The sequence below is a fragment of the Dromiciops gliroides genome, chromosome 1, assembly GCF_019393635.1.
Source record: "Dromiciops gliroides isolate mDroGli1 chromosome 1, mDroGli1.pri, whole genome shotgun sequence".
Taxonomy (NCBI): domain Eukaryota; kingdom Metazoa; phylum Chordata; class Mammalia; order Microbiotheria; family Microbiotheriidae; genus Dromiciops; species Dromiciops gliroides.
In genome coordinates this window covers 550,838,318-550,857,427 of record NC_057861.1, presented here as the reverse complement: position 1 = coordinate 550,857,427, position 19,110 = coordinate 550,838,318, and the positions used below count along the sequence as shown (strand labels likewise).

At 40.0% G+C, this 19,110-nt stretch overlaps 1 pseudogene; it reads left to right on the top strand.

Moving 5' to 3' along the window:
• The first annotated feature begins 229 nt into the window (after window positions 1-229).
• The window catches only part of LOC122751586, a 76,968-nt pseudogene continuing 58,087 nt past the window's right edge, over window positions 230-19,110 (top strand).

Genomic DNA, 19,110 nt, shown 5'->3' with positions numbered 1-19,110 from the left:
GATTTGAACTCAGGTCTTCTTAACTCTAAGGCCAGCACTCTAAGACATAAGGTAAGATATAGCAATCATATTTATATACCAAATGAATATAAGGTAATTTGGGGGAAGAGGAACTCCAGCCTACTTTTCTACTTCTTTTTTTCCCAAAGTATTCCCTTTCTGGGACATACTGGGCATAGGGCACCCAAGCCAGGCCCAATGGGTGCTTATGCTCCTCCTATCTACAGCCATGTATAGTGCCCATGTTCCACTATTGGTCCTTTACTACCTGTACCTGAACTGCCATCTCTCTGCCAAGGCAGGGCTAGCATGGTTGCTACTGACTGGTGCTGGAGCCTTCTATGCTGCTGCAGGCCTCTAGGACCCACAGGGCCTCCTCCCACCCCCTGCCACCACAGCCATGTCCCTCCATGTGATACCCCCCCCCCCCAGGTCTACTAATGCTCTTCCTCTACTGCCTCATCTCGGGCCTCTCCTCAGTCTACATGGAGCTGCTCATGAAGAGGAAGAGCCTGCCCTTGGCCTTGCAGAACCTGTTTCTGTATTCCTTTAGGGTACTCATAAGCTTGGGGTTCTACATGGGAGCAGGGCCAGGCCCTGGGCTCCTAGAAGGTTTCTCAGCCTTGACTGGTGGTACTGAGCCAGGCCCTCAATGAACTGCTCACGTCTGCCATCATGAAGCCCGGGAACAATATCACCCACCTCTGTGTCGTCTCCTCCTCTCTGATTGTCAATGATGTGCTCTTAGCCACCCTGCTTCCAAATGTTGTAGGCAACTTTGACTTCCTGTGTCCCATACCAGCCTCTCTGGAAGGTTCTGCCAGTGACAGGGTCCATGTTGTCTGGTGGCTTTACCAGTTGTGTGTGTGTTCCCACCCCCTCTTTCACCCCCTCTATGAGCCCCAGCACTTCTTGGAAGAAACCTCTCTATGTTGCTGCTTTTCCAGGGTCAGGACTGAGTCTCCTTAATCAAACCAGGATGAGCCTCCACAGATTCATAAAGAATGCTACTTGCCCTCTCTTACGGCCCCTACCCTTTTGTTGCAGTCCAGGACTCTCATTGGCTCTGTTCTACACTCCTGGACTCTGCTCCTGCCAGGAAGAATTCTGTTCTTCAATCCTCAATCTGGCCACCTTTCCTGAGAGAGAGATATCTATCTCTATCTCTATCTCTATCTCTATCTCTATCTCTATCTCTATCTCTATCTCTATCTCTATCTCTATCTCTATCTCTATCTCTATCTCTGTCTCTGTATCTGTATCTATCTCTATCTCCATCTCTATATATTTATATCAATATCTGTATCTATCATCTCTATCTATATATCTATGGGTATCTATCTATCTATATCTATGGGTATCTATCTCTATCTATATATACATACTTTACTTCCTAGTAAGAGGAAGACTCCTTTATAGGAGTAACTTAGACTAGAGCATGTGGGTTTTTTCAACCAGTGTCTCTTTAACTGTATAAGCAATAAAGTCTCAATAAAGTATTTCTGGGAGTAGGGATTTCCCTACCAAAACAAAACAAAACAAAACCAAAGTGTTCCCCTTCCTATATTCAACATTTCATCCAAATTTACTATTACCCAAACTTGGCATCCCATCTCCCACCTGCTTGCCATTACACAGGTTGCCCTCAGTGTCTGGAAGGCTGTCCCTTATTCCCTCTGTCTCTTAAGATACCTGATTTCTTTCAAAGTTTAAAACACATGCCATCTCCTACAGGAGGACCTTCCTGATTCCTCAAGTTTAAGGGTTCTTCGTGTGTGTGTGTGTGTGTGTGTGTGTGTGTGTGATAGACCCCTTTGGCAGTCTGGTGAATCCTATAGATCCTTTCTAAGAATATTGTTTAAATGAATAAAATAAAATACATAGGATTACAAAGGAAACCAATTAAATTATAATGTAGTAGTCATCAAAAGAGTTTTTTTTTTTTTTAATACAAACAGGGGCAGCTAGGTGGCACAGTGGATAAAGCACTGGCCCTGGATTCAGGAGGACCTGAGTTCAAATCCGGCTTTAGACACTTAACACTTACTAGCTATGTGATCTTGGGGGAGTCACTTAACCCTCATTGCCCCATCAAAAAAAAACCCCAAACCAAAAAAACAAACAAACAAGTTAATGGACACCTTTGAACCAGTCATCAGTCCTCTCTCTCCACTCAAATTATTTAAAAGGGCTGTGGGACTGTGTGTACCCTTTGACCCGTAATACCACTACTAGGTCTGTATCCCAAAGAGATCATAGAAAAGAGAAAATGACTGACATGTACAAAAATATTTATAACACCTCTCTTTGTGGTGGCAAAGAATTGGAAGTCAAAGGAATGCCCATCAATTGGGGAATGGCTGAACAAGCTGTGGTAAATGAATGTAATGGAATACTACTGTGCTATAAGAAATGATGAGCAGGGGGCAGCTAGGTGGCACAGTGGATAAAGCACCGGCCCTGAATTCAGGAGTACCTGAGTTCAAATCTGACTTCAGACACTTGACACTTACTAGCTGTGTGACCTTGGGCAAGTCATTTAACCCTTATTGCCCCACAAAAAAAGACAAAAAACGAAAAAGAAAGAAAGAAAGAAAGAAATGATGAGCAGGTAGATTTCAGAAAAACCTGGAAAGACTTAAGTGGACTGATGCTGAGTGAAGTGAGCAGAACCAGGAGAACATTATACACAGTAACAGCAACATTGTATGATGATCAACTGTGATAGACTTGGCTCTTCTCAGCAATACAACGATCTAAGACAATTCCAAAGAACTTATTATGGAAAATGTTCTCCACATCCAGAAAAAAGAACTGTGGATTCGGAATGCAAATTGAACCATACTATTTCTATTTTTTGGTTATTTTTTTTCTTTTTTGAGTTTTTTTCCCCTTGTGTTCTGATTCTTCTTTCACAATATGACTAATGCAGAAATATGTTTACTGTGATTGTACATATATAACCTATATCAGACTGCTTTCTGTCTTGGGGAGGGGGGAGGGAAGGGAAGGAGGGAGAAAAATTTGGAACTAAAAATCTTATGAAAATAAATGCTGATAACTATCTTTACATGTAACTAGATAAATAATAAAATACTTTTATAATTTAAAAATTATTTAGTATATGGTAATGTAAATCTTGCATCCCTCAAGTAGATTATAATGTCCTTAAGGGCAGAGATTGTTTTACATTTTGACTTTGTATCCCCAGCTTATATGTAGCATGATGTATTGCACATAGTGAGTGCTTAATAAATACTTGTTGGCTTGGATTGGATCAGGTTTTCCAATGAAGAGCTATCTTTATGTATGAGCAGCCTCATGACAACCTTCTGAAGGTATTCTCCCCATTTTACAGATAAGGAAACTAAGGCTTGGATGATTTATGTAATGTGCCCTGGTCACACCGCTAATAAACTATTTGCTAAATTCCAAGGATCATGGTATGACTTTGGTTTTCTGATACTGATCAGTCTTGTGTGAACTCAGTAGCATAAGCCTGATTTTCCTTAGATAAGAGGACCTCTGAGACTCTAGACTGACAGATCTAAGGATGTGCGAGAACAGAACTGGAACAGGACCAGAAAAATAGTGTCTTATTTGAAGCTATTCTTACTATGACACAGACCAGTAATCCTGACTGTAATATATCCTTCAACACCTGCCATCTGCTTAGCACCTGCCTTTTAGATTGAGTTTTTTGTTTTGTTTTGTACAATAGGGAAGGGGCAGAGAGAAAGAAGAAATGAAATGAATGGAGACAGAAAGAGGAAGAGGTGGAAAATGTTAATGAAAGAATGAAAAATTGAATTGGAAAAGAAAGACACTGTAGAGGTTATTCTCTCACAGAAGTGATGTGGAAAGCATAAAGCCATTTGTTATCCTTTGTGACCCTGGGGAAATCACCTAACTTCTCTGGGCCTTGATTTCTTCATCTATAAAATGGATAAGTTGGACAAATAACTTCTAAGCTCCCTTCCAGCTCTAAATTTATTACAGTTTGATAGATTCTCCTGGAAAGTTCAAATGAGATAATGTTTGTGTTCAAGCACTTAGCACAGTGCCTGGCCCATAATAATTGGTATATAAATGCTAACTATTATTGTTGTTGTTATTATTAAATATCCATAGTATATAGAAATTCTTTTTCTTTCTTACCAATCTGAAATGCTATCTCTCCTTCAAGACCCAACTCAAATGTCACCTTATCTCTTCCTCCTGCTAAGTAAATTATGTTTCTCACCTCAGAACTCTCCTAGTATTTTATCTTACCCTTTCTTAAGAACTTATCCTATTGCATTTTGTTTTGTCCTTATTTGTTTATAGGTCTTAGTTCTCCAATCTCATGATGCAAGAAGCTGGAGGAGACCATGGTCTTATTTATCTTTATATCTCCCAAAGCTCCTAACTCAATACTTGATGAATAAATGAATACTGCCCATTGTGTTTTGCTTTCATCACTTCCTGTTCCTTACTCCAAGACAATGGAGAGCAAAAGCAAATTACCCCATCCATGGTTATACTCTTGTAATGGTGGGGGCTATTGATTCAGCCAACCCCCCCACTCCATTTGAAGTTGAAGACGCTATCTCCTTTCTTGCCCCAATATTGCGGCGAGCTGCTTAGCTAACACTCCCCAATTAAAAATTGGTCCCCACATGTGGTTGATTGTGTTGACAATGCCCAAGTTTTCTGTTTCTTGTTTGATCCAATTTGTATTTCTGTTTAGTTGGGCTTCTTGAAACCATATCAATGACTGGAAAGTTTCCATCTCCTTTTCCAGCATTTATCTCTTGCCTCTGATTTCTTTATTTCTCAAGTCTCTATCTATACTTTAGTATTTAGTATTGGATTGGTGTTGACTTGTATATTTTGATCTTTGTATTGATTTGACTCCTTGTATCACCTTAAATTTTTGACTTTTTCTTTCTTTTGCTAAATAAGGAAAATTAATGCTTCTGCTATACTCTTGCTTTATGGATTCCTTTTCCCACATTTCATTTTTTTGTTGCCTTTAATTGGGCAACATGGACTTGAATAATCTACTGTATATATACCAGCTGGATATTGATGTAATTTTTAAAAGTTTTCCCATACATCTTCAGTCTCTTGAATCACTTCTGCTTGACCACTGCCCTTAAGAGTGCTCTTTGGCACTCTACTTTTCTGGCTAAGTTTCATAACAGGGAAATGGCCCCACATATACTGTTATGTAGAGGTCCAGAAGAGTTTTTGTACTTTCTGTTGAACCTTGTGGGAGAATTCTTTGTTCATCATAGAGCAAATGCCAGTTTTGTTTTGTTTTGTTTTTAATTACTCTGTTATGGTATAATTGCTTTTCCAGTAGTAGGCATTTAGTGAATGCTTTTTGATTGATAGTATAAAATTGAAAAAAAAACTTTCAGCAATTCATCTAAATATATCCCATCTCCTTTTCAAAATCATTTGGTATATTCAAGTTGGTTTTATCAAATTTTGTCATTAGGTGTAATTTCTGTAGTTTGTGTTAAGTGAAGATTTACCAAAAAAAAAAAATTCCTTCTTCAGACTTTCATTTCTTATTTCAGCTGGGTGGCACAGTGGATAGAGAGCCAGGCCTGGAGTCAGGAGGACCTAAGGTCAAATCCAGCCTCTAACACATGCTACTTGTGTGACTCTAGGCAAGTCATTTAAGCTGCGTATGATTCGGTTTCCTTATCTATAAAATGGGGATAATAATAGCATCTCCCTCCCAGGGTTGTTATGAGAATCAAATGAGATAATCATTATAAAACACTTGGCACAGTATGTGACACATAGTAGGCACTTGTGAGCCTTTCTCTTTTCTTTCCCCTTTAAATATCAAAAGCACATAAGAAGATGGGGTATATGGCACTTCTGCTACCTTGTCTGCTTCTCTGACAAAGTTTCTTTCAGTAAGCTAGGGAGGATGAGTTTGCATTTTAATACTTTTATTCAGTTTTTAAAAGCAGTTATTTTACCCACCAGTGTAGGAGTCCAAATGACACTGAATTTTTAAAAAAGAATACTTAGAGCACAGCAAACCCTTTTCCTGGTGCTGACTTCAGGCCTACAGCTTTTGTCCACTAGGCCACCTGGTTAGGTTAGGTCTCTATACCTGAAAAGCTTTTCTTTGCATGTATCTTGGAGTTTACGGGCATTAGGGATGGAAATATCCATTATAAAAAATGTTGTTCTTAAATTTTTATGAATCAATGCTATGTCCAGGAGGCTATGAACAACAATTCTCTCCCCATTAATGGTTTGGGTCCAATAGAGATTATTGATTGGCTTCTCCATATTACTTCGAATTCTCTATTTGTAGTATGGGGATTTGTCATCTGTCAGTGTATGGAAGAAAGATTCTGGTATATAATTCTAAGATCCAGGCCATGTCTTACTAGGTATTCAGTCCGCAATTTTAAATCTTGCAGTGATTCATTGTACAGTCTCCGCCATTTCCTTGTGCAACCTATAGAGATCATTATTATTGTTGTTGTCATCGTTGTAGGTACTTCACCAATATTTGTGGAATTTGTTAAGCTTAGCCATAGTTATTAAGCCACTTTATGATATCTATCTCAGGCTGTTCCCTTGTTAAATATTGAACCCCAAGTGATTATTTGCTGATCCTCTCAGATCCTGGCCACCCAGAGATTCATCTAAAGGCAATTAGACAGGATTTATCCAGAGAGTCCCTTGCAAACACATCGTCCAGACAAGGGTCAATACCCTGCAGAATGCCTATTTATTTAAGGCACTGATTGTGAACTTGATGAAAAGCATTGGCTAATGTCAGGGAAGGGAGCTGCCCTGACATATTCTTCCCTAAGGTTTCCATTCCCATGTGAGTGTTTAGGGGTCAGGTCAGGACCAAAGGAGTCATTCAGAATGAATTATTCCAGCATAAACTGTTAGCATTTCTCAGGCTTTTAGTGTCTGACCCACCCCCACCTTCTTAAATTATGTCTCCTTGTCTTAATTTGTCTGTGTGTGCAGTAACATTCTGTTCCACTCAACAGGAATTCCTGCCGTGTTCCCCTTTGGTGGCAGTACCTAAGTCTGCCAGACCAGTGTATAAATCAGGGAGACTCTCAAGGAACTAGGGATTTTTATCAGAATTTAATTTATCAGCATTTCAGGGGTAGAAGGAACCCCTGTCAGGGACCATCTCTTCCAACCAGTATGTTGAACTCTAAAGAGGTATTTTTGAATCTGAGGCAAGAGACTGAAAACATGCTCTTGGTTGGAGGACAGGAACATGAAGTAGGAAGGGGGAGAAGCTGATTGGGGAAAATCTCATCCCTGTAGATCATCTGTTAGCTTCCAATTCAATTCAGTCCAAGTCAATCCCTTTAGCGTTTATTAAGGCCCTGCTATAAACTGGTGGCAGGTAGGTGGCACAATGGACAGAATACCAGGTCTGAAGTCAGGAAGACTCCTCTTTCTGAGTTCAAATCCGACCTCAGATGCTTACTAACTATGTGACCCTGGGAAGTTACTTAACCCCATTTGTCTCAGTTTCCTCATCTGTAAAATGAGCTGGAGAAGGAAATGGGAAACTACTCCAGTATCTTTGCCAAGAAAACCCCGAATGGGGTCACAAAGAGTCAGATGTGACTGAAAAATAACTGAACAACAACAAAGAACTATATACTAGGCATTGTGTTAGACAATAAGGATACAGTGACAAAAGAAACAAACTTTTCCTTCACTCTAGTAGCTACATTCTACTAGGAAGATACAGTATGTAGACAAATAAATGCTTATATGGTTATCTGAGGAGGAGAGAAAGAATACTAATTAGGGAAGTCTAAGGAAGGACTTCCAACAGGAGGTAGCACATAAATATAAAGACCCAGTATAAAAAGACAGGAAAGATAATGGGACCCATTATAAAGAGAGAATAAGGAGGAGAGGGAGGGAAGAAGGGAGGGAGGGAAGAAGGGAAGAAGGTTGGGGACAGCTAGGTGGCGCAGTAGATAGAGCACCGGCCCTGGATTTAGTAGGACCTGAGTTCAAATCCAACCTCAGACACTTGACACTTACTAGCTGTGTGACCCTGGGCAAGTGACTTAACCCTCATTGTGCCCCTCCCCCCCCAAAAAAAAGAAGGAAAGAAGGGAGGGGTGGGTTCTGCCTGGTACAAGTAAGGAGGAAGTACATTCTAGGCATGTGAAATAGCCTGTACAAAGACTGTAAGTAGGAGATGGAATATTCTGTGCAAGCAGACCAGTTTGGCCAGAACATAGAATGCATGAAAGGAAGGTACATAAATGTGAAATAAGACTGAAAAGGTATACTGGAACCTGATTATGAAGGGATTTAAATGCTAGAGGAATTTGCATTTTATCCTAAGAATGTAGGGAGCTAGGGGCAGCTAGGTGGCACAGTGGATAGAGCACTGGCCCTGGACTCAGGAGGACCTGAATTCAAATCTGGCCTCAGACCCTTGACACTTACTAGCTATGTGACCCTAGGCAAATCACTTAACCCCAATTGCCTCACAAAAAAGAAAAAAAGAAAAGAAAGAAAGTAGGGAGCTACTTGGGTCCTTGAGCAGGGGAGTGACAAAGTCAGACTTGTGCTTTAGGATGATTATTTTGGTAGCTGTGTGGAGGCTGGATAAGGGAAGCAGGGGAATTGAAGCCGGGCATCCAACTAGAAGTCTGTGGCAATAGTCCAAGTCAGAAATGATGGGGGACTGAATCAGAGTGGTAAGCTAGACCCTAGAGTGGGGAGAGGAATCAAACTGACTAAGGAAGGACGAGATGGAGCAGGTCAAAGCTTCCATGTGTTTGAGCCCAAGCCCAAGAATGGCCATTACACTTCTAGCTTAGGCAAGATAGGGAGGCATGCTATATAGAAAGAATGAGAAAACCAGAAAGGAAGGAAGGAAGGAAGGAAGATGAAAGGAGAGAGAAGACAAGAAAGGGAGGGAAGGAAGGTGATGTCCAAACAAAGATATCAATAACTATTTTTTAGAAAGAAAGAAATGGTACACTTACAATGGATTCCAATATTCTAGGTACATCCTGACTGAGGCAGAATAGAGTGGTAATAATCACTTCCCTCATCTTGGGCACTATTCCTTTCATACTACAGCCTAGTATTTGCATTAACTTAAAAAAACATATCAGTGAAAAAAAGTTTCAGTAGCTAATATTCTGTTAAATGAGAAAGACAAATTTATAGATAATTATAATAGGATGGAGTGTATATGTAAAAGGAGCAGTGCAAAAAGAAGCTATAGAAGTTCAGAAAATGGAGGAATCCCTACCAGCTTGGGGCACTAGGAAAGGCTTGTTGAAGAAGGTGGCATTTGATCTAATGATAAGTAGGATGGATTGTCAGCAGGTGGAAATGGGAGAGGACAATTGAAGCAGTAAGCATGACATATGCAAAGGCATGGAGGTAGGTAAATGGATGTCAGATATGGGCAATGACAAACAGTTTAGGTGGGCTGACATTTAGGATTGATTTAGTAGAGGAAAATAGGATCAGAAAAGTAACGAGGTCAAATACAGGAATTTAAACTTTATTCAACAGGCAGTAGGGAGTCATTGATGGTATTTGAGCAGGGAAATGGTTCTGGAGGAAGACTAATCTGGTGGTCCCTGCACAGGATGTATTGGAAGGGGAGAGAGTTGAGTCAGAAAAACAAGGAAGCTGTTGATTTGAGATAATTAAGGAAGGGGGAAGACAAAGGAAGTGAACTGTGAAAGAGATCTTGTGAAGTAATTTGAAAGTATTTGGTGACTAATGTGGGAGACTCAAGATGGAGAGAATTGTCAAACTGATAATTTAAGAATATCAATTTCCCAAGAAAGGAAGACAGAAGGAAATCAAGAGAGGTTACAAATCTGGGAAGCTATGGAAATAGTGTGACCACTAAAAGATAAGGGAAGTGAGGAGAAGGACCTCATTTTTATTTTTTAAATTTTTAAACATTTTTATTTAAAGTTTTAAGTTCCAAATTCTATCCCTCCCTCCCCATCCCTCTCCCTGAGGTGGTAAGCCATCAGATAGAGATTATACATGTGCAATTATGTAAAATATTTCTATATTAGAAGGACCTCTTTTTTTTGAGGGGCAATGACAATTAAGTGACTTATACAGGGTCACACAGCTAGTAAATGTCAAGTGCCTGAGGCTGTATTTGAACTCAGGTCCTCCTGAATCCAGGGCTGGTGCTTTATCCACTGTGCCACTTAGCTGCTCCCTAGGGCCTCATTTTAAAAGCAAACTTAAGCAATCATTTATTAAGCATCTACAATGTACCAGGCATTGAATTAGGCACTGGGCATGCAAAGACACACAAAAACCAGCCCCTGACTTTAAGGAGCTTACTTTTATTTTTAATGGGAAATAACAAGGACATATAATAAATGTATGCAAAATAAGCACTATGTAAGTTCTAATGAGGAGACACTAGTAGTGGAGACTGGAGGGTGTCAAGAAAAGCCTTAGATTGAAGGTAGCATTTGAACCAAAGCTCTGAAGGATACTAGAGATGCTAAGGGACTGAAGTAAAGTGGGATTGCATTCTAAGCACTGGGGAGCACCTACATAAATGTAAGGAGATGATGGAAGGAAAACTATATGCAAAGAACAGCAAGAAGACAAGTTCAGCCAGTCTGTAATGTATACACTAATTTATAAGAAGGCTGGACAGTTAGTTTGGAGCTAAGTTGCGAAGGACTTTCAATGTCAAACAGATGAGTGGGGCTAGCTGGCAAAGAGAAAAGAGCTCTGGATTTGGATGTAGGAAGACCTGAGTTCAAATTCTGCCAATCTAGCTAGGACCCTGAGCAACTCATTTCAACCTCTGTCTGCCTCAGTTTCCCCATCTTTACAATGGGGATTCTAATAATAGTGCCTACCTCCCGGGATTGTTGTGAGGATTAAATGAGATGATTGTCAAACTGATAATTTAAGAATATCAATTTCCCAAGAAAGGAAGACAGAAGGGAAATGTGTGGAGGATGGATTGGAGAGGGGAGAGACATGAGACAATAGGAACCAATTAAGAGACTATTGTAATGTACCAAGAAAGAGGTGATGAAAGTCTGAACTACTTCTGTGGCTGGGAGAAATAAGGATGGGTTCAGTTTAAGACAGGCTAAATTTGCTACCTAGGCTCCAGTATTGCTAGGTAGAATTGTTCAGCCCAAAGCTGGACTGGTATAAATATTTTAATATTTTCATTCCTGAATATTCCTTCTGCTCACACAGAACATGACATTTCCATGTCTCAAGGGATGGTCTGAATTAGTTACTTTGACAAAAAAAAAAAATTAAAAGTCGAGCGGCGGCCAACTTTTTGGTGGTGAGTTTCTCTGAACTTAACTAAGCTAACCATCAGACCACAACCTCATAGTCGGTCACCAGGCCTGTGCTCAAAACCTTTGAAATATGGTCAGCCTTTCCGAGTAATGCACTCTATTGCCTCAGCCTTCGTGTGCCCCACATCTAAAGCATCAGAATGGGACGTGAGTATAGAAACGGAATAAAAATGTCTGAATAGATGCTGTCTGATTAGAAGATAATTTGGAGTGATGTAAATCATTTATAATTGTATGTTGATTGAGATTTAAAAAAATATAAATATATGTAATCATTTTAAAAATAGAGGGAGAAAAAAAGAAAGCACAACAAAGAGAGAGCAAAGCAGAGGGGAAAACACTGTCCTGATAGTGATGCAGCTAGGAGGTGCAATGGATAGAATGCTGGGCCCAGAATCAGGAAGACTCATCTCTCTGAGTTCAAATCTGGCCCTAGACACTTCCTAGCTGTGCAAGTCACTTATCCCTGTCTACCTCAGTTTCCTCCTCTGTAAAATGAGCTGGAAAAAGAAATGGCCAACTACTCTAGTATCTCTGCCAAGAAAACCCCAAATGGGGTCACAAAGACCCCCCAGGGCCCACATACAGCTTCAAGCCCAGCTCAGCTTTGTTGACCCTTGCAAAGTCTCTGTCTCCAAGCACACACAAATGCCCCATCATAGCTTCTAGTTCTCCATCCTTTCTGTCCCAAATAGTCCCTGACAAAATCCAATTCTCCTTACAGCTACCTTAAAGTATAAATGTAACTGTAGCTATCGCTGCAGAAAGTGATTATTCAATCTTTAGTGTGAGCATTTGCACCTCAGAAATCAGCAACAGATATAAACAGGAGCTTGATTTATTCTTGTGTTGCTTGTTTAGACTTAAGAAAGTGTTGATATTGAAGATTAAACTTAAAAGTGTGTTGCATATTTTATCGTTAAACATTGACCAGCACACCCCAGTACTGCTCTGAAAAAATTGCTTGAGCTCAGCAGGATTTCAGTCCGAAGCTCACCAAATTGTTATTATGGGACCAGAGGTCTGGTGACTGGAGGCTAATTAACAACAGCAGCAACAATAACAGGTATTTAAATAGTGCTTTAAGGACTGCAAAGTGCCTACCATCTATTATCTCATTTGAGCCTTCCTTAAGGTCAAATTCTTGGGCAGAAGGAGAGTTTCCAGCAAATAAATGCATTCAATTAAATTTATATATTTCCAGACTTCCTTGGTGTGGTCATACAGCCACAATGAATCCTGTGTACATCACATCTTGGTTCTTTGTACCAGTCACTTAACTCTGTTTTCCTCAGTTTCCTCATCTGTAAAATGAGCTGGAGAAGGAAATGATAAATTGTTCCAGTATCTCTGCCAAAAAAATCCCAAAATAGGTCATGAAGAGTCAGACACGACTGAAAAACAACTTAAAAAGCCGCTGTATTATTTTAAAATGTATTTTGTTTTTTTTAGTGAGGCAATTGGGGTTAAGTGACTTGCCCAGGGTCACACAGCTAGTAAGTGTTAAGTTTCTGAGGCTGGATTTGAACTCAGGTACTCCTGACTCCAGGGCCAGTGCTCTATCTACTGCGCCACCTAGTTGCCCCTAAAATGTATTTTGTTAAACATTTCCCAATGAAATTTTTAATCTGCTTCTGGATGTACTGAGGAGTTTCACAGGCCTCAAGTTTGTCACCTCTGCTTTACCTGACACCCTACTACCAGAATTATCTCCTGATCAAAGAGACCCTAATGAGGTACCCTTGTTGGCATCTCCTCCTTAAACCTTTTCTTTTTCTGCCTATGGCATCAGGGACACCATCCTATCTTGGTTACTATGTGGACTAGTAGAGAGAGAGAGAGTGCTGCAATACATTCAAGTCAGGAAAACATGGGTTCAGATCTTACCTCTGACCCATACAAGCTTCAGTGACCATGGACAAGTCATTTAACTTCTGTTAACCTCTGGGTTTTAGTGGTTTTAAAATGGAGATAATAATATGCCTAGGAACAAAAGCTAACATTATAAAGCATTCCAGAGTTGCTATGAGACTCAAATAAAATATTAAAGACTCAACTCAAATGTCACCTACTACTTTATTTATTCTACCCCAACCCCACCACCCAATTGCTAGTGCCTTCCCATCCAAAATTGATTTGCATTTAATTTGTAGATCTCTTATATGTACCTATATATTTTATATACATTGTCTTCACCAACTAGATGGTAAACTTCTTGAGGAAAGGGACTATTTAAATTTTGTCTTTGTATCTCCAGAGTTTATCACAGTACCTAACATACACTACCCACTTAATAAAAGTTTGTTGAAAAGTAGATGGGCATTGGATGGCGAATGGCTAAACGAATTGTGTAAATGACTTATGAAATAAAAACGACTAATAGTTTTGACAGAGAGAAGCATGGAAGGAGCTACGTGATGAAGCAAAGTGAAATTAAGGAGGAAAACAATTTTATGATGACTCCCACAATACAATGGCAAGAACTACAGCAACAAAATAATAGAACATGAATGTCCTGAAATTTCAAAGAATAAGCTTAACCCCAAAGAGACAGGAGAAGATGCTTCCACCCTCTCCTCTCTCCCCCTGCATTGCAAAGGTGGGGAGCCACCTGATATTGCATGTAATGATCAGATTTTTTTCAAAGTGTGGAGTAATTTCTTGAATTATTTTTCCTCTTATTACTTTTTATTAACAAGAAAAATCTTTTTTTTTTTAACTAAGGGATGGTTCTACAGGAGTAGGAAGGGGAGAACTATTGGGGGAAACTTTTGTTGTTGTTGTTGTTGAGTCATGTCTGAATGAACAACAACAGCGACAATATTATATTTTTATTTATTTTGTTAAATATTTCCCAATTACATTTTAACCAGGTTTGGGCCACACTCTGAAAGGGGCAGGGGGTATTTGACACCTTTGGACTAGAAGATCTCAGATTCCTTCCAGCTCAAAGAATCTATTGGTGATATTTGCTATTTTTCTCCAGTGAAGTTTGTTGTTGTCTTCAACAGGTTCAAAATAGGCCCCTCAAAAAACAAACCATTCTTATTCACAATTAGAGGTACCAAAAACATTCTAGTTCAATTCATTTTTTTTTTTTGTGAGGCAATTGGGGTTAAGTGATTTGCCTAGGGTCACACAGCTATTAAGTGTCAAGTATCTGAGGTCAGATTTGAACTCAGGTCCTCCTGAATCCAGGGCTGGTGCTCTATCCACTACGCCACTTAGCTGCCCCTTAGTTCAATTCAATTGGACAACATTTACTTAGTATCTGTCATGTGCAAAGATACAAAGACAGATGCTAAACAGAGGCAGAGGGCTGCCTTGGAGGTTTCATCCTGTTGAGAGAAATAAAACATGGGCACAGATAAAGAAATAAAAGATGTTCTGAGGAGGGAGAGAATACTAATAACAGGAGGGGGATAATAACTAATAACTAATAACTAATAACATGGGGGGGACTTCAAAGAGGACATATTATTTGAGCCCTGAAGGAAGATAGGAATTTTGAGAGGCATAGATGAGGAAGAAGTATATTTCAAATTGTGGGAGACAGTTTGTGCAAATACACGGATTTGGAGATAGGATGTGAAGTATAAGAAAAAGCTTTTACCCCTATGTAGCTGGAATATGGATTGTAGGGAAGAGATTGGTATAAAATAAGGGTGGGAAGGTTGATTTGAGTCAGATAATGTAGCTTGTATTTTACACTGTTTGAGCAAGAGTGGCACTGTCCCCGTTATATACTGGGATGATTATTTTTTTCTGGTGTGTAGAAGGTGGATTGAAGAGGGAAGACACTGGAAGCAGAGAGACCAATTAAGAGGATATCACAACAATACAGATGAGAGGTGATAAGCACCTGAATTTGAGAGGCTAAAAGCACCAATTAGATAATTGTTGAGTAGATTTGAAAGGGTTTTTTTTGGGGGGGGTTAGGTGGAAGGGGGGATCTGAAAAAGCTGACCTGTGATTTCATCAATGTTAGGATTTTCATTTGTGGAAATTCTCTCCAACAATGTCAATCAGTAACTTATCTGTAACTTACAGTCTTAGAAAGTTGCTTGAGAATAGTGAGAAATTAAGTGACTTGCCTGTGTTTGCACAAGCAATACATGTCAGAGGCATAATTTGAACCTAAGCATTCCTGAGTGATCCACTCTCTATTATACCATAATGCTTTCCTTGAGAAATGCTATTGAGGTAGAAAACTGACTTGACTTAGAAATTGAACATTGGTGATGACAGTAGTAATGGAAAAGGAAGAACCAAGGATGATGGAATGACTAGGCATGCAGAAGTACCCTGGATGGAAATAACAAAGTATGACCAAGGGGAAGGTTTAGGGAGAAAGATAATAAGTTCCATTTTTTGTTCTGTTGTTCAGTCATTTCAGTTATATTTGACTCTTCATGGCTCCGTTTGGGGTTTTCTTCACGATACTGTAGTGGTTTGCCATTTCCTCCAGTTCATTTTACAGATGAAGAACTGAGGCAAACAGGGTTAAGTGTTTTGCCCAGAGTCACACAGCTAAGTTTGAGTTGCTTATGAGACACATAGTTGAGAAGGGCCAGTAAGGAGTTGGCAGTGTAGGCACTGGAGTTCAGGAGAGTAATTGGGGATGGCCATTGAACTCATGGGGATAGATGAGATTCCCAAAGGATGGAGTGTAAAAAAGAAGTTAATAAGGCCCAAGACAAAGTTTTCAAGGGATAGACACACTTAAACTATGGGAGATGGAGAAACAGGAGAGAACAATGTTAAAGAAACCAAGAGAGGAAAGACTATCCAGGAATGGGTAGTCAAGTGTCAGTATCTGCTATTCTCTGGTAATAACAAAGGCTTTGGCAAGTAATAGTAGCTCATCTCCAGTCTACTAAACACTTGGTCAACCCACATGGACTTTACAGCAACTTCTTTCTCCATCTTAATGGAACACGGAAGCGGGGAGGTGACCAGATATGAGAGAGAGGGGACCTGCAGAGTAGGACTGACCTGAGACTTGTGTTAGTAAGTAGGTCGTATTAGCTGGAATGTAGATTATATGAAGGGGAGTATTTGTATAAATAATAAGCCTGGAAAGATGAGGCTGAAGCTCAATTGTAAAGAGTTTTAAAAGCTGAACAAAAGTGTTTGTATTTATCATGGAGCAGGAGTTCATCACCTGGAGTCTGGGTATAGATTTCAGAGTCTGTGAACTTGGGTCTATTTTTGTTTCAATATAATTTTCCCTTTGTAATCCTATGTATTTTATTTTATGCATTTAAAAAAATTTTGAGAAACAGTCCATAGACTTTATCAGCCTGCCAAAGGGTTCTAGGCCACACAAGAGGTTAAGAACCCTTATTTTAGAGGCAATAGGAACATATTGGAGCTTTTCGAAAAGGGGTGTGCATGGGGGAAACTAGGTGGCACAGTGGATAAAGCACCAGCCCTGGATTCAGGAGGACCTGAGTTCAAATCCAGCCTCAGACACTTAACACTTAGTAGCTGTGTAACCTTGGGAGAGTCACTTAACCCTCATTCCACCGAAAGAAAGAAAGAAAACAAACAAAAAGAAACAAAAAAAGAAAAGGGGAGTGCGTGACATAACCATATACATTTTTTTAATCACAGGGAACTTTGGGGAGAATAGATTAGAGAGGAAAGAGACTTAAGACCAAGAAACCAATTAGAAGGCAACTTTCCAGGTGAGAGATGAGGAGGTTCTGAAATAGGGTGTCTCTGTGAGTGGAGAGAAGGGGACCAGTGAGAGAGAGGGAGAGGTTTTGTGGGCAAAGAAAAAAAAATAAAACTGGGAAACTTACTGGATCTAGGGGGTAAGCAGGAATGAAGAGTTGAGGGTGATTCTGAGCTTGTGAACTGAGGTGATTGTAAAGTTGGTGGTGCCCTTGACAGAAATAGGAAAGTTAGGAAAAAGGATGGATTTTGGAGGGGGTCAGGGAAACCAATTCCTTTTGTTATGGACTTGTTGAGTTTGAGATGCCTATAAAACATTCAGTTGGAAGTATCTGACTGGTATTTGGTAAGGTGAGACTAAACTCAAGAGAGAGTCTAAGGTTAGATGTACAGCTCTGGGAAGCATTTAAATAGAAATGATAATTGGATCTATGGAAACTGATGACAGAGAGCGTGTTGAGAAAAAAAGAGAAGAGAGCCCAAGACAGAGTTTTTTGGCCTGCACACAGAAAATGTTACATGGATGATGATTCATCAAATGAGACTGAGGAGTGGTCAGACTAGCAGGTAAATTAAGAAAGAGCAGCATTATGCAAATGCAAAGAAGAGAAAATTTATACTGAAGGAGAAAGTGGTCAACAGTGTTAAATAACTACAGAGAGGTCAAGAAAGATGAGCCCTGAGAAAAGATCTTTGGATTTGGCAAATGAGAAATCGTTGTAAACTTTGGAGGAAATGGTTCATTTGCATAATAGGGATGAAAGCCAAGTAAAAAAAGGGTTGAGAAGTGAGTGGGAGATAAGAAAGTGGAGGCAGCATATGTAGATTGTTTTCTAGACTTCTGACTTTAAAAGAGAGAAGAGATATAAGATGTTAGAGTCAGAGAAGTTTTTTTGTTTGTTTTAGGATTGAGGAGATCTGGTCATGTTGTAGGCAGCAGGGAAAAAGCCTATACATATGGAAAGATTATTATTAGAGAAAGAAAATAATGCAGGGGGGTAATCCTCTAGAATTGAGGAGGGGAAGGGGTCACGGATATCAGTAAGGGGATCTTTTGACAAAGAGAAAAACTGCTTCAGCAGACAAGGGAAGGGAGGTGACAAGGGGTGTTGGGATACAGAATGGAGGAAAAATAGGGGTTAAGAAAAAATGGCCTCTTAGTAAATATGGAGTAAAGTTCTCTGAGAGAAGGAGGGAGGAGGGGGTGGTGTTTGAGTCTTCAGGAGAAAAGAGAAGGTTTGGAAGATCCTCTTTGGAAAATATGAGAGTTGGTTAGGGAGGAATAAAAAGATAGCCTTGGGACAATGAGGGACCTGTTATGTTACTAGATAGCATAATCGTGTAGTGAAAGGCATCAGTGAGGTTGCATGATTTCCTCCAACACTGGTTAGGAGGATATGTATCGGAGAGGAGCTGCCAGGTGGTGGGGAAATTCCAGGTTAGGGGTTTGTCAACAGGATTAAAAAATAGAGAATGGTGTCAAGTTGAACTGGTTAACTACAGAGACAAGATTAGGAAGGGAGGAAAAGAAAGCTAGAATTTTTGCCTGGGAGAACAGCAGCCACACTGTTCTCAAATGATGATTGATGATTCTCAAATCGCCCTTTCCTGCCCCAATCTCTTTGCTGACTGACCTCCAATCTGTCATCTCCTTTCACATATCTCAGATTGTATATCCAGTAGACATCTTAAATGCAATATGTCCAAAACAGAACTCATTATTTTTCCCCCTAAACCTTACCCCATGCCCACCTTTCATATGACTGCAGAGGACAACACCATACTCTCAGTCCCTCCGGCTCACAACCTAGAAGCCATCGTGAATTCCTCACTATTTCTCACCCTAATATCCAAGCTGTTATCAAGTTCTGTTGATTTCACCTTTGCAACATCTCTCAAATACACTACCACCTTTCTAAGGCAGGCCCTCTTCACCTTATGCCTTGATTACCGCAATAGCTACCCGGTGGGTCTGCCTGCCTCAAATCTCTCTCCACTCCAATCCATCCTCTATTCAGCCAATAAAGTCATTTTCCTAAAATGCAAGTCTGACCATCTCACTGCCTTCCCGCCCCCCTTTTGGTAA